Source organism: Heptranchias perlo, chromosome 14, assembly GCF_035084215.1.
Source record: "Heptranchias perlo isolate sHepPer1 chromosome 14, sHepPer1.hap1, whole genome shotgun sequence".
In the NCBI taxonomy this organism is placed as follows: domain Eukaryota; kingdom Metazoa; phylum Chordata; class Chondrichthyes; order Hexanchiformes; family Hexanchidae; genus Heptranchias; species Heptranchias perlo.
In genome coordinates this window covers 68067542-68093577 of record NC_090338.1, presented here as the reverse complement: position 1 = coordinate 68093577, position 26036 = coordinate 68067542, and the positions used below count along the sequence as shown (strand labels likewise).

Sequence of the window (26036 nt, the reverse complement as noted above, 5' to 3'; positions counted from 1 at the left end):
CAACTCCGTGAGAAAATTCATAGGAGCGTTAAAAAAAAAACCTGTGCTTTTTCATTTTCTATGAACACTTTTGTTTATTAGTTGTAAAAATATTGGAGAAGGGAAAGAAAGGCTTTTTGACTGGGCGGGACAATTGGAGGTGTGGAGATCATGTGATGAAACCTCTAGGTATACGTCCAACCAGAGTTGGCAACTCTAACACTCAGGTAGATGTAAAAGATTCCATGCCAGGTAAACAAGATAAGATGCCAATCAATTCAGTGTGAAACTGCCAGGCAGTGAGAGATGGTCAAATGCCACAGCGAGTTATAAATTTCCTTTGAATTATTTGTTGCTATTAATATTGGGGATGTCTTAATGTTATATATACGTTCAACCAATATATCTCATTGAATAAAGCCCTGACAATTGCACCATCTGTTTTGTTCTCTGTCCTAATAATTGCAACTATGATAACTGTGAGATAGCTGCGATGAATCACCACAAAATGGGTTTTATGAAGACAATGACAAAGCTTTCCTGCTTGGAGAGAGAAAGCTTCATTTTCAGGGGAAAAAAAGAACAGTACTATTAATATGTCAGTGGTGTTACACAATTATTGATGTATAGAATATCCCTCCTAAGAGTGTTGCTGACAGTTACATGTGCAATTATAAGGGGCACTCATTTAACAGGAGCTAATTGTATTGCAAAAACAGTGACTTTTGTATAAGTGTTGCTTGCTTTATATGTAAATATATATACAAACAGCAATGAGATAATGACCACATAATCTGTTTTAGTGATGTTGGTTGAGGGATAAATGTTGGCCAGGACACCCAGGAGAACTCCCCTTCTTCTTCGAATGGTGCCATGGGATCTTTTATGTCCACCTGAGAGGGCAGACGGGGCCTCGGTTTAACGTCTCATCCAAAAGACGGCACCTCCAACAATGCAGCACTCCCTCAGTACTGCACTGAAGTGTTAGCCTAGGTTATCTGCTCAAGTCTCTTGAACCCACAACCTTCTGGCTCAGAGGTGAGCGTTCTACCACTGAGCCATGGCTGACACCTTGTAAAAACACCACCCAATGAACCACTAAGCCAGAAGTTTCAAAAAGTAAAACAGAAAATGCTAGAAATACTCAGCAGGTCAGTCAGGATCTGTGGGGAGAACAGACAAGGTAACATTTCAAGTGTAGACCCTTTGTCAGAACTGGGTCCTGAAAGGGAAAAGTCAGTCAAAATACACCCTGCTGATTGGTATTCAGTGACCGTCCCCCACCACCTCCAGAAAGTGCATGTGTGTAAATGCCAGAAGAAGACAGATTCAGGCCGGCAGTTGAATAGCTTGTTGACACTCACTGTCTCGACCCACACGTGGTCAATGGCTACTTGGATGAGGTACGAGAGGGAAGCCAGAACACACAGGCCCATACCCTGGCACTAGTCCGCGCCTTCAGGAGGGAGGGAGTTGATAATTAAACGCTTTAGGTAAAACATTCCTTATTCCAAAAAGAAAAAAAAACATTAAATACTGAAAACACACAACAGGCCTGTCAACATCTGATACAGAAAAGTCGGGTTAACAATTTGAGAGTTCTGACAAAGGGTCTACATCTGAAATGCGAGCCCGTCCTTTCTCTTTACAGATGCTGACAGCATTTTCTGTCCCTCTTTCCAATTTCCTCGCCCATACAGTGCCTGCTTTAGAACAAGCACGCTTTTGAGCCCCTGAGATTGAGATAAATTAAACTCAGTTAAAGCCACTTAATGGGGATGTGCTTAATGTGTGTGTGTGTGTTGGGGCGGGCGGGTTGGGGGGAGGTGGTGGTGAGCATTCTTTTATTGGGGACATTTTCTCAGGCACCAATTGATTCCCAGTGTACTTAAATTAGTATTGATGGATGTTGCTTAATGGGGATGATACAAATCAGAGGCAGCCGGAGGCTTTGAAGGGGCCCCTGGGTCAAAGGTTAATTGTGGGAGGAGGCTGAGGTGCCCTGTCTGAAATTATATTGAGTGGGATACTGTGCAAATGTTTCCTGAACCCAGTACCAGTTGATTTCAGGTCTTGAGAAACACAAGGATTTTGTTCTGTTACCTTCTGCTAGTTTGCAGGTTAAAAGCCAAGCTTGTATGTATTTTGGGGTCGGATTGTTGTATTGTAGGAAGGTTTTTGTTTATGCAGCTGGACTTGAAATAATCTCGGCTGACACTTCAGTACAGCACTGAGGGAATGCTGCACTATTGGAGGTGCCGTCTTTCGGATGAGACATTAAACCGAGGCCTCCTTGTCTTCCCTTTGAGGTGGACGTAAAAGATCCCATGACACTATTCGAAGAAGAGCAGGCCAATATTTATTCTTCAACGAACACTTAAAACAAATTATCTAGTCATTATCACATTGCTGTTTCTGGGATCTTGCTATGCGCAAATTGGCTGCCGTGTTTCCTACATTACAACAGTGACTATGCTTCAAATAGTACTAAATTGGATGTAAAGTGCTTTGGGATGTCCTGAGGTCATGAAAGGCACTATATAAATGCAAATTCTTTCTTTCTCTTTAAGATAGATAATTCTTAATTTTTTTTCTTGACCTCCTTTCGGGAAGGTGGCAACTGTTACCGGTGTATGGTTCCATGGGCACCAGTGCAATAGAATCATAGAAAGGTTACAGCATGGAAGGAGGCCATTCGGCCCATCGAGTCCGTGCCGGCTCTATGCAAGAGCAATCCAGCAAGTCCCATACCCCGCCCTTTTCGTGTAGCCCTGCAAATTTTTTCCTTTCAAGTACTTATCCAGTTCCCTTTTGAAGGCCATGATTGAATCTGCCGCCACCACCCCCTCGGGCAGTGCATTCCAGATCCTAACCACTCGCTGTGTAAAAAAGTTTTTCCTCATGTCACCTTTAGTTCTTTTGCCAATCACCTTACATCTATGTCTTCTGGTTCTTGACCCTTCCGCCAATGGGAACAGTTTCTCTCTATCTACTCTGTCTAGACCCGTCATGATTTTGAAAACCTCTATCAAATCTCCTCACAACCATCTGTGCTCCAAGGAGAACAACCCCAGCTTCTCCAGTCTATCCATGTGACGAAAGTCCCTCATCCCTAGAATCATTCTGGTAAATCTCTTCTGCACCCTCTCTAAGGCCTTCACATCTTTCCTGAAGTGCGGTGCCCGGAACGGGACACAATACTCCAGTAGTGGTCGAACCAGTGTTTTATAAAGGTTCGTCATGACTTCCATACTTTTGTACTCTATGCCTCTATATATAAAGCCCAGGAACCCTTATGCGTTTTTAACCACCTTCTCAACCTGCCCTGCCACCTTCAATGATTTGTGCACATATACCCCCAGATCTCTCTGTTCCTGTACCCGTTTTAGAGTTGTGCCCTTTAGTTTATATTGCCTCTCCTCGTTCTTTCTACTATTCTTCCAATAGTGGTCACCCTTCATATGCGTGAGTCTTAACTGTTGATCTTCGACTGGGTATTCGACCACAGGAGGGAGGGGTGTAGAAGGATCACACCCATGCCCAATCATGTCCTTGCCCAATGTCTACGCACGTGCTCCTTCCAGCATTCAGGGGCGGCAAACCTTGATTGATATTTTTCCCTTCTTCATCAGCTCAAGCGCACTGAGGCCAATCGTAGTGCTGCCGCTGTTACCCTGGCTGAGATAAATACAAACTAGAGATTGAATCTGAGATCTTCCTGATCTGCGTGGCTCAGTGCCCCATTGGGCAGTGCAAATAAAACACGGAGCTGTTTGGGTAGCTATGATTTCTTTTACAGTGGGAGGAGATTGATCCACCTTGGGATTGTATATGGCCTTGGAGTTTACCCATAGCAGAGCCCAGCTGGACACAGTTCCTTCCTCTTATTATCAGATGTTAGTTAGATTCAACAACACATAGGTCTTATTTATTTAATTTACATAGCTTACCACAGAGGTAAGTCGATCTGCGCCGTGGCACCAGTGGAGGGTACTAAAATTGGCCTAAGCACCCCTGGGCTAGGGAAAGGAAAAATCAGCCAAGATTCCCCGATGTTAATCGTTATCCCGTGACTTCTTCTGGAAAATGAACGTGTTGGACAACGGGTGAGGACATAATCAGGCTCGGCCGTGACGCCTTCCTTGGTTCAATGAACTGCGGACGTTCACTATCATTCGGAGTGCTGAGGGCATCCGTGAAATGCACACCTTCACAAGCCTTACGTTACACACCGTCACAAGCCGTACGTTACACACCGTTGCAAGCCGTACGTTACACACTGTCACAAGCCATACGTTACACACCGTCACAAGCCGTACGTTACACACCGTTACAAGCCGTACGTTACACACTGTCACAAGCCATACGTTACACACCGTTACAAGCCGTATGTTACACACCGTTACAAGCCGTACGTCACACACCGTCACAAGCCATACGTTACACACCGTTACAAGCCGTACGTCACACACCGTCACAAGCCATACGTTACACACCGTTACAAGCCGTATGTTACACACCGTTACAAGCCGTACGTCACACACCGTCACAAGCCATACGTTACACACCGTCACAAGCCATACGTTACACACCGTTACAAGCCGTACGTCACACACCGTCACAAGCCATACGTTACACACCGTTATAAGCCGTACGTTACACACCGTCACAAGCCGTATGTTACACACCGTTACAAGCCAGGGTCTTCGCAAGACAAAAGGAGTGGGGGGGGGGGTGGAAAGATTAGGGGATAAAAGAACAATTTTGAAAAAAAAACTGAGTGTGCAAATGTACTCGACGAGAGGGGATGTATTGTCTTTTTAATCAGCGCGCCTGCACTCATTCGACACAAGAACCCGGTGCACTTTAAACTGATCCTTCTTAAAACCACCTCTGAAGTAGGTTAGAAATTGATCAATCTTTATAGGGTCGTGGCCGAAAGTGTGAGAAGATAAGGGTGATTGACTTGGAAGGGAGACTGAGGCGAGAGGAGGAAAGGGAAAATAAAAGCACACAAGATAGATTACAGTAAAATAACACTGTTCTTGCATAACATGGTTATTACAGTAATCCAGAGAATAGGGACAGTGGGAACGAAATAAGGGAATTTGTTGATTTCTCAAGTGTAGGGCATGGAAGTGCTGTGCGACAGCCTGTGTCGTGATTGTTTTTTTAAAGCTGTTTGTTTCGGTGCTGACTGACAGGTGCTATTGATTTTCTTAGTACTCTGCAGTCATCAGTTCTGAGCAGCACAGTCGGCCATATGTCGAGGTCAGAATGAGCCGGGGGTTCAGTCAGGCAGGTACCGCCAGGACCTGAGTGAAGGGCCGCTGAAAGAAAATCAATCATGTCATAAGTGGGAAGCGTCAGAACGTTCTCCCTGTATGACCGGGGTCCATCAGGCTGTCTGAACAAGGCTGAACACTCAGAGCTGGGGAACTGTCAAGTCAGGCTTGGCGAAAAGGCTTTCAAAAGCCACTTAAGTCACCAAAGTCTCTCCGTGCTAATATTTCTGTGCCCACTTGGTGAATATGACAGAATATGTATGGTCTTGTTTATTCGGAGAAGCAGTAATGTATCAATAAACTGAAGTTCAGCATTTCAGAAAGAGTTTAAGCAAATACATTGATTGGAGAGGACAGACTTAAAGTGGGAGTGGGACCCACCATCATTAATAAAACAGTGAGAGACTGGGTATGACAAGAATGTCCCATTTAAAAACGAAACAATTAACAATGAGTGGCTAACTTTTAATGCGCTTTTTGAATTCCATCTATTCCCATTTGAATATTTTTATTTAAACAGTTAGTGTTAATGATGTCATTGGGAGGACTTGGCTAGGAGTTCCTGAGAATGGCAGTGTGAGAGCTGCATTACCATCAGTAGAGATACAGTCATTACTGCAGGAAGTTAGGTTACACAGCAAACAGTAATTCCTAGATTTGTATCTCGATTGATAATCCAGCTCCCTCCTATTGTTGGACTCAGTAACCCCTCCCCCCAGAGCTCTGTGTTACTGACTGTATCTCTACTGATGTTAATCCAGCTCCCTCACACTGTCACTCAGTGACCTCTCGCCCCAATGTCCTGTGTTACTGACTGTATCTCTACTGATGTTAATCCAGCTCCCTCACACTGTCACTCAGTGACCTCTCGCCCCAATGTCCTGTGTTACTGACTGTATCTCTACTGATGTTAATCCAGCTCCCTCACACTGTCACTCAGTGACCTCTCGCCCCAGTGTCCTGTGTTACTGACCGTATCTCTACTGATGTTAATCTCCTATTGTCGGACTCAGTAACTCTTCCCAGCCAGTGCCCTGTGTTACTGACTATATCTCTACTGATGTTAATCCAGCTCCCTCACACTATCACTCAGTAAGCCCTCCCACCCAGCACCCTGAGTTGCTGACTGTATCTCCACTGATGTTAATCCAGCTCCCTCACACTATCACTCAGTAAGCCCTCCCACCCAGCACCCTGAGTTGCTGACTGTATCTCTACTGATGTTAATCCAGCTCCCTCACACTATCATTCAGTAAGCCCTCCCAGCCAGCATCCTGAGTTGCTGACTGTATCTCTACTGCAGTGAATCTAGCTCCCTCACACTGTCAGGGTCAGGAATTCCTCTCAGACAATAATCAATTCTCACAAACAAAAGGATTCAAATAATCAACAGAAATAGACAAGAAAATATGAAAAATTGTTAAAAATTATCCATAATTTTTGAAACTGAATTGCAGAAGGTGATATTCAAGGTTTATCTTGGTGTGTTTACAAGCAGATCCATCATTTGATTATATGGATGTATGGTCAGTCAAACCTTGTAAGATACAGAATGTGTCTTTTACATTCTGCAAAACAGAATGATACAATCGCAATGAATTAATATTTCCAAAAATGACATTGTTTTTTAAGTCTCAGCATTATCAATTGGAATAAGAGAAGGGACAAATAGAACAATTTGTTATCTGAAGTTTTTAATTAGTTCAATAATTTGAACCTCATGTATTTTTTTAATGCTGTTAATTTTTCCATTAGTAAATGCCTGATGGCTAGAGCTTGATGCCCTGTACTGTAAAATCTGGAATAGAACCAGATCTTCAAATGTATTCTGGAGGCTGGAAGAACAATGTATACTCTGGAATAATGTTATCTCGTTACCTAAACACCGTGTATATCTCCGAGATCTCTGCGCTGCTCCAATTCTGGACTCTTGCGTATTCCCGATTTTCATTGCTCCACCATTGGCGGCCGCGCCTTCAGCTGCCTCGGCCCTAAGCTCTTGAATTCCCTCCCTAAACCTCTCCACCTCTCTACCTCTCTCTCCTCCTTTAAGTCGCTCCTTTAAACCTACCTCTTTGACCAAACTTTTTGGTCACCTGTCCTAATATCTCCTTATGTGGCTCGGTGTCACATTTTGTTTGATAATGTCCTGTGAAGCGCCTTGGGACGTTTTACTACATTAAAGGCACTATATAAATGCAAGCTGTTGTTACACGTGAACCATAATTAAGGTTGTTTTGGTACAATTAATTATAAAGTTATGACTCACTATGGTACTGAGGCATGCAGACCGGAGACGTCTCATATTCGATTCTCAGTCTGTGTTGAGTTAGCTGACCTAGGCCAGGCATCAGGCGCACACTATAATTGCCCTCGGCCTCCCGGGGCATGGGGAGGGGAAAAATATCAGTCAGGATTCCCTCTCCTGGTAGCAGTCCATTCACATCTGCTGGAGTGTGCACTTGTATGGACAACGTATGAAGACAGAATCAGCTTCGACTGTAGGGTTTCCAACTGTGGTTGGACATATTCCTGGAGGTTTCATCACATGACCTCCTGCTTCCATTGCCCGGCCCCCACACTCCCGCCAATGGTTGTCCAACATGCCCACACTCGCAGTGCACCGCCTTCCCACAGCCAATTGGAAAGTGAACAGACTCTTCATTACCCGATTGGATGACTCTTGACTGTCAGGCAAACAGCCTTTTTTCCCCATGTCCGATATTTTTACAACTAATAAACAAAAGTGTTCAAAGAAGTTTTTTTTAAAAGACACTATTTTTATTGCCCACATAATTTTTCTCCTGGGCTGCTCAGAGCAGTGTCCTGGAGATTAAGCTTTAATTCCTGGAGATTCCAGGGAAATCCTGGAGGATTGGCAACCCTGTTCGACTGCGATTGCTCCCAACAGCCGCCAGCAATTGATATCCCACCGATACTCACCATCTCGCCTCACACGTGAAGCAGGCCCACTTTGCAAGATTTCGGAGGACGGTCTCTACCTGTGAAATTGCTGCAACGCAAGACGGCGTCGTCAGGAGAGGAAGGAAAGAAACTAAAATCAAAACTGGAGCTGTAAAGCAGGGCAGGGAAAGGAGTAACAGACTTTAAAGTAAATCATTATTTCCAGTGTACATGATTTCTGTTAATCTCTTCTATAGTAATTGCTTTCAGCTGTAAGATCTTTTAACCCAGGTAACTTACTGACTGAGATATTAGCTCAGATCACATATGTTCACAATGGGAATCATATTCTGGAGTCTCCATGGGCTATTGCTGTTGCAAATATATTTAGATTTTTCTGTCAAAATAAGAAGGCAAAGATACAAAAGCACTTGGGCTGCTTACCGAGTTCTGATATTTCCAACATGTTTCCCCTGGAGAACAAAGTTAGTTCTTGAGCTGGGGAGAGGCGTAGCACACACACTATGGGATGTGTGGAGACACCACACCGCTGTCAGCTTCTGATTGCCTTCCCAGTATCAGAAGCTAAACTGTAATCAGGCTGAAAAAACAGATTATCTGGACACATTATCACACTGCAGTTTATGGAATCTTGCTGTGCCCAAATTGACTGCCGCATTTCCCTACATTACAACAGTCACTGCATTTCAAAAAGTATTGCATTGGCTGTAGAGTACTTTGGCAGGTCCTGAGGCGGTGAAAGGTGCTATATAAATGCAAGTCTTTCTTTTTTCTTTCTTTTAGTCTTACTTACCTTTGAAGAGCTTGGGAGCGAAATAGCAGATCAGCTGTCTGTTATACACCTTGACTGACTTTCCTCTCCATTGAAGTCAATGCAAAGTAAAATCAGGCGGGGTGGATGACGAGCAGTCGATCAGTTATCACCTACTTTGCGTCCCCGCTGAAGTTGAATTGTGTTTTAATTATAATTATAACTGAGGTGGGAGATGAGATGGTCGGCCCTTATTAATTTTTTTAATGCGAATCCCTATCAAGAGTAGAATTTCAGCATTAAAAATGAATAATAAGATAATAGTACTTGTTCCCCTCCAAGTCACACGCCATCCCGACTTGGACATATATCGCCATTCCTTCATCGTTGCTGGGTCAAAATCCTGGAACTCCCTACCTAACAGCACTGTGGGAGAACCATCACCACACGGACTGCAGCGGTTCAAGAAGGCGGCTCACCACCACCTTCTCAAGGGGCAATTAGGGATGGGCAATAAATACCAGCCTATGTATAAATAGGAATAATGGATATGTTGAAAGCACAAAATTGAGAGAAAGACTCTCATTAGCAATGGCCGATCCTAGGGTAGTCAATGGGGAAGGCCTTGTCCATCTGTTTCGAGTCTTGGCCATTAAGCATAGAGGAAAGAATTTGCTGCATTGTAAACATTCAGTGACAAACCAAATTACAAAAAGTTTTCTAAATTAAAATTTGTAATTGCCAGAAGAGTCCAATGTATTTGCAAACCCCAAGGTCTTAAAAAAAAAACTAATTAGATATTTTTGTTTCTTTTCCCTTCAGAGATAAACAAGCTGCATCGCTCTTTTAAAAAAAAAGAAAATAAAAATATTTTTTATTAAATCGGCACAAGTATCTGTTATCTCAAAATTTTCCCCAGGTGACTTGTGTCACCATGGCAATTTCCGGCCTTAATGAAGGAAAGCTAATTAGCAAAGGACTCGCTGATTGGTTTGCTGGTGTAATTAACACAGGTGATGCTAATTAATTCCTAGGAAACCAACAGTTCATGGAAAATAAGCGGAGCTTTGCAATATTGCTTATTGGACCATGACATTTGGAAAGAATATTTTTGAAGGGTGTTTAATATGTTTTGGTAGGTCACACAAGCGGCATTTTGCATGACAAAAAATGACTGCAAAGTGTTTCCTGTGCTTTGATTGGATTCTTTTCTCCCCTTCGGGTTTATTTTTACATCTGTGCTCACCTGGGAAATTCCCAATCCGTTGATGTTCCATTGAGCACTGGAAAAAAAAAATAGGCAGATCATACTTTTTATATATGAAATCCAAGTGAAGGGCTATGGTCCTAGTGCGGGATAGGTGGCTGAGGATCAGGTGTGACCTGCGATGCCCAGTGCAGTCAAATAGTCTGCTGACACTGACTGTTTTGGCTTTAAGGTCACTTGGGCAAGATATCACATGCTGGCACCTGTAGAATCATAGTTCAACTTGAGTTAGTTCTTTTAGCAGGAAAAATGGAATAATTAAGTTTACCGCCAATTCTGCCGTAATTACTTTGTTTTCTTGCTTCTTTTGATACCCTTTTCTTCTATCATTGCTTTTTTTTTGACAATTGGCCTTTCTGTGCAGAACAGGCCAAGTGAGGGTCCCCTGCCTTGTTCCCAGCGTTGGCACCTGGCACAATTCTCCTGCCCAACCTTGGACGATGGCCAGCCGCTGTGGTGAGAGCAGTTTGTGTATGTTCATGGTCTGCTGTTAATCACAACTATCGCGGATTAGCAAACAACGTGATTGATTGGAAACATCTTTTATTGGCTGCCAGCCTTCCACTCAGTGCCACGACGATCTACAAATTATGACCCTTGGGACACGGGAGAGAGCTGCTTGGACACAACTTGTTACGATGGAAAAATACACGCCACAGTCCAGTGACTTGACCATGTTTATATGATATGCATCAAGCTACCATTTACCTTATCTTCTTATAGACTGAATCTTCTCAAATCTCTCCTTCCTCGCATCCAATCTAATATTGAATTGCTGGGTGTGTACTCCACATATGGGATGGAATGGGAGGGGGATCACGTGCTGGGACAGAGATTTGCATTACTTTTATTTCCCCTTATTTGGGAGGGGAAGCAATTATCTTTTACTCTCCAAATTTTTCCTTTAATTTTCTCTCCTCTCCTGGACACATTGAATCCCTCACCCGGGTACAGTTCCTTGGCTGCTGGTTTCCCTCTGCTGTCTCCATCAAGTGGCTGCTCTTGCAGGCTATTCGAGGAGGGAGGGCATCATGGGTGAGCCCCTTCCTGTTCACACTTGACATCCATACACATGCGCTTCTAAATGGCTCTATTCATTTACCTTCAGTTTGATTATTCTATAGTTAATTCCAGAGATTAAATGTAGTAGAACATTTGCTCCTAGGCCTTGGGTTCAGTAATGGGAGAGAGGCCAACGTCATTTGGAGCTTTTAAAGGGGGGTATACTTTGAAAATATCTCCATACACGTAATCGGTTAAATGTTTTATTTTCTTATCAGCATCTTTCTCGTAAATGACAGATACAGCGTCGTACCTTTCCCTCTCTGATCTGATGACTCATTCCCCGAAAGCACCTATTTTCTTTAAGGCTTGGATTGACACTGAAATGCCAGTCTGTGTGGGGAGGTGCACTTGTTACATCTCCAGATGGTGCATAGTGCGTAGGATAATGCAGGCTTTGTGTCTATCCAGCCTCCATTTAGTACAGGTTTAACGCTGGTAAAAGCAAGGCTCCAGCATTTAGCACTTTTGTAGTTCGGTTTGTAGGAGTCCAACATTACATTTACATTGATAAAACTGACTCCCTTATCTGGAGAACAAAACTGTGGGTCTACGATTCTGTCACTGGGATAAGGGAGCTGGTTTCAGTTATAGAAATATGGGGAACCCGTGCAAAAACACTGGACTCCAGTGACCCCAAACTTAGAAGCACTAAATGAAAAAGTGCCTTATGAGTCTCATTGGAAATATTCAAGTTCACCGCGAGTGATAGCAGAACAGATCCAGTAGGAGTTGTTTAGTAGATGGTCTGTTGTTATGTCAGGAAGTATCGCCTTATCTACAGTTTCATTATCTGACCCTAGCCGTTGGTTCTTTCAGTAATGTGTTGAAAATGTTGGCTGAGAAAGTCCTGACCATCCCCATCAGTGGTTGGGCTGCTGCTTTCATTGGCTTTTCTCTACCTCCCCTTGATTCTGGTGTTACCGTGGCAATGGTTAACACTCTACGGGCACCTGCTATATATGCAAAAAAAAAATTTTGGAACTAAATTCTGATGGCTGAGTTGGTGAAGCCAGTGCGTAACTGAGTCAAACCGACCAGAAAGTTTTTGTTACAATTCCCAGTCTGTGCTGAGTTAGCCAATCCCAACTAGGGTGGTAATAAAGGTGTTACAATTGGCCTCAGTGCCCCTATAACAGAGAGGGAAAAAAATCAGCCCAAGGTTTCAGACTTTTGATCGCTATCCAGTATCTGCTGCTGGTAGTGCGCATGTATTATCATTAGGTAAGTACAGGACAGGCCTAGCTGGATGTGGTCGAGCAGCCTGCTGACACTCAGTATCTAGACTTTCTGGCCACTTGGGTGGGATATTGAAGGGAGCTTATCAGCCATGAACCATACCATACCAGCAGTCAACCCATTGAAGAGAGGAGAGGAGAGGGGAAAATTGACAAAAAAATTGCTACATGCTAAGTCTATTAGAATGGCTCCATTGTAGATACATACATTCATTCTTGTGCCTTCAGAGAGTTGAATATTGCTCGAGTTATGTCAGTGTTACATGCCAGTGTTTAACTTGAGCTACTTTGAAGTATCCCGCTGTGAAGTGTTCTCTCTCATCCACCTAAACAACCTCTTTACCCACAGCTAGTACTCTCTTTATTCATCTCCGCTTGTCTCATTCCCTCTCCTGTTTGTGCCTTTCTGTTTGTCACCATCTCTTGTCGCTGTCTGTTTTCTGTCAGTCTTTCTCTCTTTGTTCCTTTCTGTGCGCAAATCTGAATTTCTAATTTCCATTCCTTTTCCTTTTTCTATCTTGTCTTTCCCTCTGTTTTATGGTCAATATTTTTAATGTTTGGGATGATCCCTTATCCATTGGCATCACTTAATTGTGCTTTTCACGTGCCTCATTGTATTTCATTTGAGTTTAATTTTCCTGTTTTTGTGGCATGTATATTATTAAGCACCTTTCACAACCTCAGGATGTCCTAAAACACTTTACAGCCAGTGTAGTCACTGTTGTAATATAGGAAATGCAGCAGCTAAGGTCCCACAAACATCAGTGATTATGACCATATAATGTGTGTTACTGATGTTGGTTGAGGGATAAATATTGGTCAGGACACTGGAGCAAACTCCCCTGCTCTTCTTTGAATAATGCCATGGCATCTTTTACGTCCTGAGAGGGCAGATGGGACCTCAGTTTAACATCTTATCTGAAAGACAGTATAGCACTCCCTCAGTACTGCACTGCAGTGTCAGCCTAGATTTTGTGCTTATGTCTCTGGAGTGGGGGACTTGAACCCACAACCTTCTGATTTAAAGGCAAGAATGCTACCCACTGCACCATGGCTGACATCTAGTGGGATGTCTTTAATGTCTACACGTAGAAGGGTTAGTTCAGGGAGGCATCCATTCCAGATGCCTACTCGCTGCGTAAAAAAGTTTTTCTTCATGTCGCCTTTGGTTCTTTCTCCAATCACCTTAAATCTGTGTCCTCTGGCTCTTGACCCTTCCGCCATTGGAAACAGTTTCTCTTTATTTACTTTATCTCAGCCCTTCATGATTTTGAACACTTATATCAAATCTCTTCTTAACCTTCTCTGCTCTAAGGAGAACAACCCTAGCTTTTCCAGTCTATCCACGTAACTGAAGTCCTTCATTCCTGGAACCATTCTAGTAAATCTTTTCTGCACTCGCTCAAAGGCCTTCACATCCTTCCTAATGTGCGGTGTCCAGAATTGGACACAATACTCCAGTTGTAGCTGAACCAGTGTTTTATAAAAGTTCAACATAACTTTATGGTGCTGATTGATGCTGGGCCACTGTTCCATGTACATAGGCAGCCCTCTGGCATCTCACCTAAATGGCTACTCTTTACATGTGAGTGTTGTTAAGCTAATCGCAGCCAGGTTCAATGGCCATGCACTTCCCAGCTGGGCTCACTGGATCGCGAGCAGGAGCCAGAGTTCCAGCTGATTTCTTTTCTTCAGCCTAGCACATTGGCACTGATATCAACTGTTTCAGTTCCATCACTGTCCCTCTGGGTAAGATCTGCTGACTCAGCAAAGATCAGTTGCCTAGTTACAACAGGAGAAGACCACACAGGCTTCCTCTGGAGTTTGAACAGGTGCTCACTGACATGAGCATTGTAACATGCATCGCTTATCAGCTGGCCAGGAGGTGGTATTGACCATGGACTAGACCAACCTACACCCACCCCACCTTGTTCTGGGCCGCCTTGTCGATACATTGTGGCAGGCTAAGGAACAAGAACTGAGAAAGGACGTTACTGCATTTGTCCGTTAGTTAAATGATGCTCCACACGGGGATTGGCTTGCAGCTTGAAGGCAGCTAACTTGTCCGAACAGCTGCGTGTGGTTCACACTGACCTGTACCAGACCTCCTCCGCACAGACTTCAAATATGTTTCTTCAACATAAATCTCCTATCTAGCAAAGTCATTACAACCTTACAGAAAGGAAAGTATGGCCAGTTGACCACCCAGATGCAGGTCAGCAATCGGTGGGGCCTCCAAAAATAAGTAAAATTCAAGTGACATTGGACCAAACAATAGACTGTTATGCAGTCCCAAAGTTTTGCACTATGGATAAACTCTTACTCGAGTGAGTCACTTCTAAAGAAGAAAGGATACACTTGTATTTATATAACGTCTTATCAGGTCTTCTGCACGTTCTTAAGCGCTTCAAAACTAATTAATTACTTTTGACATACAGTCGCTGTTATGTTGTCATCTGGTTTAGATCACCTGGACCCATATTATAACTAACTGCCGAGGTCACATTACAGGGAACTTATAATAGGCAGGTGCAGTTCTAGTGCATGTATATATATATGTACCATACAATGTGTACCTAAGCCATATTAAGCACAAAGGTCCCAAGTTCGATCCCTGGTCTGTGCTGGTTTAGATGATCTCAGTTGGGGCGGGGATGGGGACAGTGTAATTGGCCTGTGTCTCCCTGGGCCAAGGAAAGGGAATGATCAGCTATGAGATTCTCTCTCCTGATCACTCTCCAGTGCCTCTGCTGGGCCATGCACATGCATGGATGTTGAGTGGGGACTGGATCAGTCTTGGCTGCGATATCCTCTGTGGTTGCGTAGCCTATCATCAACATTCACAGTATAGGCTCACACATGAAAAATGGCCATTTGGACAAGCTACTGCAGGACAACCAACCCCCATGAAACTGCATCCCAACAAGAGTCAGTGAAGTGCCCTAGGTTTTCCGATCATAAACCCGATGGGACCCATTCATTTTAAATGGGTTCCTATCGGCATTCCAATTGGAAAATCTAAGCCAGTCTTCGAGAGAGAAGGGGAGGGGGGAAAAAAAATCAAATTTGTTTTCATACCTACAAGGATGATAAAACTGGAACCCATAAATTAATTATACTGAGGGCTTTTGAAAATGTATGATACTGGCAGATGAGCTGGTCTGTGGTATGATCCACTGGTCTGTGGTATGATCCACTGGTCTGTGGTATGATCCACTGGTCTGTGGTATGATCCACTGGTCTGTGGTATGATCCACTGGTTTGCAGTAGGATCGACTGGTTTGCGGTAAGATGGCTGCATGGGTTCTTCAATAATGAGGAAAGTGGCACACACCCGCTCTTTACCCTCTGAGTGAAGAAGTTGTAGGTTGAGAGGGCTTAAAGCTTATATTCTGGTATGGGCACTGGCCATCCCCAGCAGTCCACCTGGGAACCATAATCCATCAGCAACACGGTGCAAGTAATGCTAAAAGATGTCTCCGTTCTACCTGTCTCTCCATTCCCTTTCCTGGAGGGCTTGATTGCCAGCTGGCATTAATGGTTCCATGGAGTGCTGGGCAACCTCCGCCACCTCGCCCAAGTGGCCTTTATTCACCATGTGACCGATGACAGTGAGTGGTGGGCAGGCTATTCAAGTGCAGGGGGTACCAAACTCCGGACCAACCTTGCCCTCGTCTGACATCCACCTTGCTCCCGCCTCCAGCCTGCAGGAGGTACTGGAAAGTGCCCCAGGGCGTTGCACTCAAGAGTTGGTGCTTTCAGGAGAGGAAAGCAGCAACCAGAGCGGGAAGAGAAGGGTTTTATGGATTTGACGTCTCGCAATATTGTCGACCTGTCTGTGCTGATCTGACCTAAAGGGACCAGATGCTCTGTAAAGTGAAAAAAATATATATTGAATGTGATTTATGAATGTGTTGTTAACTAGAAAATGCTCTTTAGTAAATGCAGGGATGGAGAGGAGAACATATGAATAAAGTTGTCTGATGCTCATATCATTTAATAGCAGAGAGCAGCTGAGTCTGAAAGGCAGGCTGTCATGCCATGTCAAACTGACATTTCATGACATTAATTAGTTTGGACAATTTTTACCCGTTGTGAACTAGACGGCAGCAGAAAGTGTAGCATCTTTCAAGAGAGTAGCAGCTAATCGATAGCTCGAGACGAGCAGTGAGCTCGCTCCCCATTACATCAAGATCAGGGATACTGCCTGCCTGAGCCAAGGAGACACTGCAGACAGAAATATATATTGTGTGTTTGTGTGTGTGTGTCTGTGTCTGTGTTTGTATGTGTGTATGTATGTAAGTGTTTGTATGTATTTATGTATGTGTGAGTGCTTGTGTGTGTATGTATGAGTGTGTGTATAAACATAAATGTATGATTGCTTTCTAATATCTATAGGTCTAAATCTCGCTATATCTACACCTACAGAAGTAAAACAGAATTCTTTCTTTCCCTTTCTGCTTCCCTTTATTTCTCTATACTACTCACTTTTCCCTATTTTTCTGCTTTTCCTTTCCTCTTCATTTGTTCATTGCTCTCCCTATAGGGTAGATGTTACTTTGAGTGATGTTACTGTACAAATGGTTAAGACACTCATGAAACTCCTCTCTCTGCTATTTTAACTGAAGTGTTAACCCACTTATTTGAAATGAGTTACAAATAGCGGACAGAGGGATTTGATATGACCATGTTAAGCGTTCATTTCTCTCTAGCTCCCTTTTTCTTCCCTTTTTTCTCAGTCCCTTTATTTCTCTATCCCTGTATCTTTCCGCTCTCTTTTTTCTATATTTTCTCCTTCTCTTTCTTTCTCCCTATTTCCCCTCTGTCTCTCTTTTTCTCTCTCTTTCTCTATCTTCCTCTCTATTTTCTCTCCCTATCCCTATATCTTTCCTCTCTTTCTCTGTCTCTTTTTTCTTTCTATTCTCTATTTTCTCCCTCCCTCTCTTTCTCTCTATTTCCCTTCTGTTTGTTTCTCTCTATTTCTCTATTTCCTTCTATTTTCCTCAGCCTCTTTTTCTCTCTATTCTTCTATTTGCTCTCTCGCTCTCTCTGTTTTGCTTTCTATTTCTCCATCTATTTTGTCCCACTCTCATTTTTTTTCCATGTCTCCCTTTCAATCAATATACTGTTTTCCTGGCTTCTGATCGCACTCAGGATCGTCTATACTTGAAACTCCTCAAATGCTCTCCGATGACAGCCCTCAATTCGCATACTGCTGTGAAAGTGACTGACAGTCGGAAGTGCTGAAAGGAACTGGAGGGTTTCCCAATCAATTTTTATGACAAAATTGGTCAGAAGCCTACAGGGACAAAAAAAAATGTCAATGCAGATTTTGCAAAACCAAATCAGTTGTAAATGGAGACCACTGAATAACAGCAGCTCCCTTCATCAATCAAAGAGAATGAAGACTCCTTTTGTGATTGAAACATTTTAGCCTACGTGTAGTGCATTACTGCTCAGAACTCTTTGCCTCCTCCCCCCATCTCCTGTCGTATGTTTAAATCAGGAATCTAAACTTGCTGTTGATTTGATTTTGTGAGTGTTTTTACATTTGTTTATTTCTCCTCTTGTTGTCTCCTGTTGACTGCCCTTGTCTCGCTGGACGGACATGGCTATCTGGGCATTCTAGTTTTCAATTTTATGATCAGCTAGCGGCAGACGCAACTTGACCGGCATTTATTTCTCCATGGGTTCGTCTTGTGCCTCAAGTCTGTGCAGCACTGAGTCAAGCAGTCAGTTCAAGTCCCAGGACTCAAATACTCAATCACTTCAGCTATTTGCTGCCATAGACTGTTTCTTACAAGGAGGGAAAAAAACCCTTGCTATATAAGTGCCCCCAAAGGCCTAGTGGGCAAATTCACCATGTGGTGTGGTGCTGAGCTATACAGACCAGGAGGTCTAAGATTCAATCATTGGTCTGTGCTGAGTTAGTCAGTCTCAGCCAAAGGTCCTGCGCCTCATCACTATCCAACCACCCCATTGAAAAGTGCACGGCAGTGGGTGATATTCTTCTTTTAACAAAAGGTGAGAGAATGCCTGTTTTTCTCTCCAATCAACCCGCTGACGAAATTGTGGGAGCGTAGAGTTTCTGAGAGAGGGATTTTGTTAGCGGGTCATTGATTAAAGCAAAAAACAAACGCTGACTCTCCTGTATTTCATTAAAAGAGGAACTTTAACCCATGGGTACAGACAAGATTGGCTGTAGTGCCCTTACTGCCCCCTGGGGCAAGTACCCATGGGTGAGGACAAGATTGATTGTAATGCTCCTTTCTGACCCCTGGGGCACTTACTCATGGGCGGGGATAAGATTAGTTGTGATGGCCCATTCGGACCCCTGGGTCAAGTATCCATGGTGGGCACAAGATTGGCTGTAAAGCCCCTTACTGACCCCTGGGTCAAATGCCCATGGGTAGTGACAAAATTGGCTGTGAGCCTCCCCACTGCCAGGTACCCATGGGACTACTGGCACCAGTGGATTTGTACCCCAATATTAGGAGGGGAGGGGAGCCTCTTTTATGTGGGGTGGAGATGCTAATCCGACCCAAAGACAACCATCCACCTTGCGAATGGGCCACAAATTGCTTGTGCAATGTGGATAGCGTTGAATAGTTTCCTGTCTTTGTTGCCTGGACCACTCTCAGTAAGTTGTCCCAATCCCTGTCACATTCCGAGCAGCTCGTAGCTTCCAAAATGTGAATATTAATAGAAGTAAATACCGGGAGACGGCAGCTATCTAGCGAGAGGACGAGCAAGTGCATTAATTTTTGTGAGGCTCCCAGACATTTCTGGAACAGTATTTGCATAGGACCTGGGCATTTGGTTTGTTGGTTCTATCTTCCATGTTTTTTTTCATTTTGAACAGAATATTGAATTCTTGTTTACTTGAATTGGTGAGATTATTTATTTTACGCACCACTGAATACTAATAAGTCTGTGCAAGTCTGGCAGGATTACTGTTCTGCTGCATTTTAAATTGTAACCCTGCCAAACGGAAATGTGAGCCTTCTTATTGATTTAAAGAGACACTGACTAGGGGTCTTCGGGGGTTGGGGGGGCGGTGGGGGGTGGGTGGTGTTCAGGTACTGTTACAATTCATCGCTTTCCGTGGCTCTGCAGGTTCAGCTGTTTGGGATAAGGGAGCCAGTTTTATTAACACAAACATGGGGAGCCAATGCATGGGCATCATTCTCCTTCGATCCAGGTTTCAGAAACGCTAGTTAACTTTCAAGAGGGAATCAGTTATATACTTGAAAAGGAGAAACTGCAAGGTCTATGGGGAAAGAGCAGGGGCAATGGGTCTAATTTAGTAGCTCTTTCAAAGAGCCAGCACAGGCACAATGGGCTGAATGGCCTCCTTCTGTGCTGGAAGGTTTTACATGGAGGTGCCCTTTAGTGACTAAAGGTGTTGCTGATCCAGAAGGTCCCCAGACTCAATCCCTATCCTGTGGCGTTAGTTGATTTCAACTGGAGCAACAATTGGACGGCTGTCATCGATCTCTACTGGGTTAGTGAGAGGAGGAATCAGCCAGGGTTCCTGCTCCTGCTTGCTACAAAGTGACCCCTGCTGAAAAGTTCACACATGATAGACATCAGTTGAGAACAAAATCTTTTCTGAGCTGTGGTTCTCCCCCATGGCCAAATAGTCTCTCAAGACTCAATGTTGAGGCTGACACATGAAGAATGGACCGTTGGGAGAGGTGTGGGAGAGCTACCAATGCCAGCGCAATTGTACCCCCGGATGAGTCACCGCCTTCAGGAGAGGAGAGGTAAAGGAAAACAACACAACAAAACAAAATGTCTGCCGGAAAATGACTGGGCGATGGAGCGTGTTCCAATCCGTGTGGCAGGCAGCAGGTCTGAACTTAAACCACAAAGACAGCACTTTAAATCGAACTTTTTTTCTCTCTCTCGTTTTCGATGCGAGCAAAGGGTTAAGCAAAGGCCTGTTGCTGTTTTATTTAAGGTGACTCTAATGCATGTCCCGCCTGACAAGGGAGATGTGAAAGTTTTGTTGGTGAAGCGGTAGAAAGCAGAACATTCTTGAGGGACCGGCGGGATTTGTCTGTCCTACTAAGTAATTATTAAAGCTGAACTGTAAGGCAGCGAAAGGACTCTTGGTGTATGAGCTGCCACCTTGTCTCATTTTCCACGTCTCTCAACTGTCAAGCTGTTCTGGATTCCAAAAAAAAAGAGACCAATACGAATTTTATTTACCCCATTTGCTGTGAGTTAGGGTGTTTGAACTCCATTATAGTACAAATTACCATATTAAAACCCAGTGATGACAGTGATTTTAGTGTTTTGTACGATTTATTTCCTCATTAGCATACTGCCCTTGGGCCAGTATAATTGGTACAAGAAGACTCTCTCTCTGTACTACTTATAGTGTCCCCTTTGAACCCAGAGAGAAGCCAACACAGGGAACATATAATACAAAGAGCAAAGAGGGTTGTTTCATTATTCATGCAGCTTTGAACTAATAAAACACAATGTCAATATATTTAGAGATATTTGACATAACGTCGGTAGGTGGGAGAGTAACTTTCTACCATTTCAAGGCCGCTTAAAGGTGCTTGTACTCGCTTCCTGTCTCTCGCACCCCCAGCAACAACCCCAATGTAATTAAGGCCGGCCACTGGGAAGACCAGTTTTTTTATTAACACAATCTTCCCAGCGGCTGGGTCTTAGTGAAAGGTGGAGATTTAGGTTAAAGTTGGCACTGGCTGTGCAAGGTCCTTGCGCCAGCCCTCTAAGATCAGTATAAAAGCGTGTCTATGTTGGTAAATGTCCTCCCTCTGTTAGTACGTAATAGGATTGATGGGGTATTGCTGCCACCTGAGGCCATCCTGGCTGTGAGATCAGCTAATTTAGCACAGCCCAGGATCGGACCTGGGACCTTCTGGTCCTTGTGCCTCAAAGATGGGGCCTTGTATCTATGGCTGCATTTATACTCCCAACTATATAGTGAAGTGGGAATGCTAAAGTAAGAGTATAAAATTCTTTTTAAAATTCTCACCCTTAAAATTCTCTCCCTATCTCTGTAATCTCCTCCAGCCCTACAAACCTCCGAGATCTCTGCATTCCTCCAGTTCTGGCCTCTTGCGCATCCCCAATTTTCATTGCTCCACCATTGGCGGCCATGTCTTCAGCTGCCTACGCCCTAAGCTCTAAAATTCCCTCCCTAAATCTCTCCGCCTCTCTACCACTCTCTCCTCCTTTAAGATGTTCCTTAAAACCTGCTTCTTTGACCAAGCTTTTGGTCACCTGTCCTAATATCTCCTTATGTGGCTCGGTGTCAAATTTTGTTTGATAATCGCTCCTGTGAAGCGCCTTGGCACCTTTTACTACGTTAAAGACACTATATAAATGCAAGTTGTTGTATAAACCTGAAGTCGGATGAATGTTCTGACTTCAAGTTGAAACAGAAACCCACAGTGGCTAGGGATTTTACACCGGACGCGCAATATGCATTGTGAGTATAACTCCAGCCTCCTGCAACTCTGGTGCCCAGTGCAAATTTGTACAGCATCGTGATGCCATTGTGCTAATGTCAAAAACAAGGGAATATGAGCGAAGCTGTGAACTGGCCTTGTGATCAAAGACTGAGTACGGACTTGGGGCACCAATATTAATTGGCTGCCATTGAGGATGGCATAACGTGGTTTCCAGATTGTCACCTCGTATTCCGAGTAATCGCAGAAAACATGGTGGTCAAAAGTTGAGTTGCAAAGGTATGCAGTTGCTTTTCCGTCACTGAGGCCTATAGAACCCATGCCACTGTACTGTCAGCAGGAAAGTAGCAGAGCGAATCAATCTTTCTACATCAAGTAAGAATCCACCAAGTGGGTCAGTGTACTGCATTCCTTATTTTTGTAGCGGTTCACAAACGGAAGCTGAACTGATTGTACCATGTGTCTCTGATCATATTCAGTGTTGTCTTGTCTACCGTGGAATAAAGCAGATTAGGAATTGAACTAAACGACACCTTGGCGAATGTTAACTCAGTCCTTCGGAGAGATCAAGGGAGTACACGTGCTTAAAACAGAGATACGGTCCAGGTCATAATGCAGTTTCAATGTTACACTCCTGCTACAGATACACGGCAATGGGGTTCAACTCCTGTACAAAAAAACGAGGCAACCAGACTGCTGAAGGGAGTGACTGCGACTACTGAGCTCAACTAGGTATTGCTGCAGGTCCAAACAGGATGGATTACACAGTTCCGGCAGCACGGAATATTATGGAACTGCTTCTTAAAGCAGTATAAATGCAGCCATAAGTTTGTGAATGTGCCCTGAATGAGCAGTAAACAAATGATAAAATACGTTTGCAGCCTGTTTAACGGGAATCTTTTTTTCATATTGAGCTGCTTAAGAAAAGATGAAAAGAAGAATCATATTTTAATAGTTATGTTTTGAGCTCCTTGCTGGTGTTGGGCGAGGGGAATAGCTGTCACAGACTAACATCCTGACAATGTCCATTGTTCAGTCTCATCCGAGAGCATTGATCATTTAGAAAAAGTACTGGAACTGTACCCCAGCATAAGTTGGCCCCTCCTGGACCAGGGGAGGGTCGGGCGTGGGAAGGACAAGGCCAGAGACACAAGAGTCTTATTTCCAACAGGAAACATTTTGTCTTTGCATCTGCAGTGTGTTTTTAAAAAGAAATGTATAGAGCCAACAACAGTTTACTACAATCGGATTCGAATCGCAAGAATTTGCTGATGTGCTAACAAAAAGACTTTTTCCTGCAATTATTCAGCAATCGTTCTGCAAATTTGTCATTTGTGGAAATTTATGTGGGGAGAGGAGAAAAGTTGGAGGAATGTCAGAAAATAGCGCATCAGCAAATCTCTGGCAGTCGGGACCGTAGTGTGTTTTAATTTAGCGATAATGAGGAGGAAAATGTCCATTAATTGGTAAAATAATTCACATCAGTACTGAAGTACTTGGGATGTATTTTAATCTCTCGCTAATAGGGAACATTATAAAAAGCAACATCCTGCTTTTGTGCCATTTTGTTTTACTTCAAACTTTCTTCTGTCTGAGACGGTGAATAATGATTTTTTTATATTACATTATTTTTCCTCTCATCTTCCTTCCTCTTGTCTCCCCAAAGACACTGGTTCCTTGCTGGCACATAATTCCTCGGGCGCCGGCACCCTCTCTGGTGACTCGTCCAAGTTGCCACGCTTCATAGGTGAGCCTAAACTGCGAGCGTCAAATCGCCACAAATTCCTTCAGCTGCAGGCAATGATTCCCGATGCATTTCAACAACTTGAGCACATAATCTAGGCTGACATATCCGTGGTAGCATTCTCGCTTCTGAGTCAGATTCAAACGCCACTCCAGAGACTTGTGCACATCACCCAGGCTGACACTCTCAGTGCAGTCCTGAGGGAGTCGGAGGTGCCGTCTTTCGGAAAAGACATTAAACCAAAGCCCTCAGGTGGACCTAAGAGGCCCCATGGCACTATTTCGAAGAAGAACTGGGGAGTTCTCCCTGGTGTCCTGGCCAACATTTACCTCATAACCATCATCACCAAAAAAAATAGATAATCTGGTCATTATCACATTACAGCTGTAGGACCTTGCTGTGTGCAAATTGGCTGCTGCATTTCCTACATTACAACAGTGACTACACTTCAAAAAAGTACTTCATTTGCTTTAAAGTGCTTTGGGACGTCCTGGTGGTCATGAAAGGTGCTACAAAAATGCAAGTCTTTCTTTTATTTCCTCATCCCTTTTTATTCCCTCAGTACTGCACTGAAGTTACCGGCCCAGATTACTTGCTCAAGTCCTGGAATGGGGCTTGTGCCCATCACCTTTCTGACTCATCCTTAGGTGAGACACTGAAGGATAACCGCTGCCTGTCAAATGGTCCCTCCAGTAAGGAAGCCAGCACCTGCGGGAGAAGAAGGCGGGGCAGGAAAGTAAAGAAGTAATTCAGAAAACTGCTCTGTCTGTAATACATTAAAAAAAATCTCCCCTTCCAATATCTGTCATTTTGATGAGGGGAAAAAGAATGATTCTTGCTGAAGGTAATAAATTAAAGTATAAGATGTGCTTTGTTACCTACTGGATGAATCTTCTATCTAATTGCAGGCCCAATTTACCCAGTGCCCCCAGCACCTGTTACTCTCATTCACCTGAACGCCCAGCATTGGCTACAGCCCTTATTACTCCCAGAGAGCGGAGCCATTGGAAATATAATTCAATCCTGTGCACCAGTTCAGGCAGAAGGGAAAATAATAACAGGAAAATAATAAAGTTGCGCAACTGAAATGCCACCTAAACAGGAACGGCTTCACCAGTGCTGACTCAATTGTCCACCTCAGCATTGTATCAGCTCAGTAGGCCGCAATGGGGAAAGTGAGGTTATAATAGAAAAGACTATTCTCCCAGCATTGGCTTGAGCTTTCTTGGTTTATCAAGGGGGATGGGGGGGGAGGGGTCTGAATTTCCCTCCCCACCAAGAATAAAAGTGAAGTTTCGAAATCATGCTTGAATAGGGTTCCACCACTGCCAGTCGTGAGATTCAGTGGCATGTTGACTCATGGATGGAAGCAAATGGCTTGTCTGAGGGGCATTAGTGTGCAATTGAGGGCAGGGAGGGAAGAGGAGCATGGAGAAAAGGGCAAGAATAACTGAAAGATGAAGTGAACCCATTTCACAGAAATATTTGATCCCAGGTAAAGAGGGTATGATATCTTAAGATGCTTTTTTTAGCAACACTGGGAGGCTTGTGAGTTCCTGGGGGCTTGGTGGGGAGTTTCCAGATTCGAAGACCGGTTTCTAATGTGCAAATCGATCGCAGAAACTGGCAAGAGAGATGAAGGTGTTCCTCTTAAAGCCTTTTGCCCTCCATCCCAGTGCGCAACAGACCTGCAAAACCTCTGTATATTCCCCCTCCTCCCCCTCAACTCAGTTGGGTGCCCCAGGAAATGGTGCCCATCCAAAACATTTAAATGACCCTGATCCCAGGATTTCAGATGGGTCAGAATCGCAGGCAAGGGGAAGGCGGAATGTTCTCTCCATTCCAGATCCTTCTCTTCGAGGCCCCCACTCATGGGACCTCGGAGACCAGGCCGCCAGTCTTGGTGAACCCTGGCCGTTAATTACCTTTGGTTTGGCAATCGGTTTGCGTGAGGCAGACACTTCAGGAACTGGCTGCGCAAGCGCAGCGTTAAAGCAGCTTTAAATAAAGCTGGAGTCTCGTGGCTGTTGTGTTGTTGCTTGTTTCCACGTTACCTCAGTGGTGTTGCACGGAGCTGTTAGCATCTCTTTATAAATACACGCTAAGTGCTCCCGGTTGTGACAGATTTGTACCAATGTTGATGGTAATGTGGGAGTTTTGTACATCGTCAGCTTGAGGGGCTGGCACCATTTAGAGAAAGTGTAAACAAGATTGGCAGCAACAAGATAAATCAAGTAAAAAAAATACTTTTTGTGCATAATAAACAGGCGCCGTGTGAAATGCCAGAAGGCTTCACATAACAACAATTCGCATTTATATAGCGCCATTAACGT

The 26036-nt window shown here is 43.9% G+C and overlaps 1 protein-coding gene across 4 annotated transcripts in view; it reads left to right on the top strand.

The window, feature by feature from the left end:
* Positions 1 to 26036, top strand: part of ebf1a (EBF transcription factor 1a) — a 414365-nt gene that overhangs the window by 112148 nt on the left and 276181 nt on the right. The window lies entirely within an intron of this gene.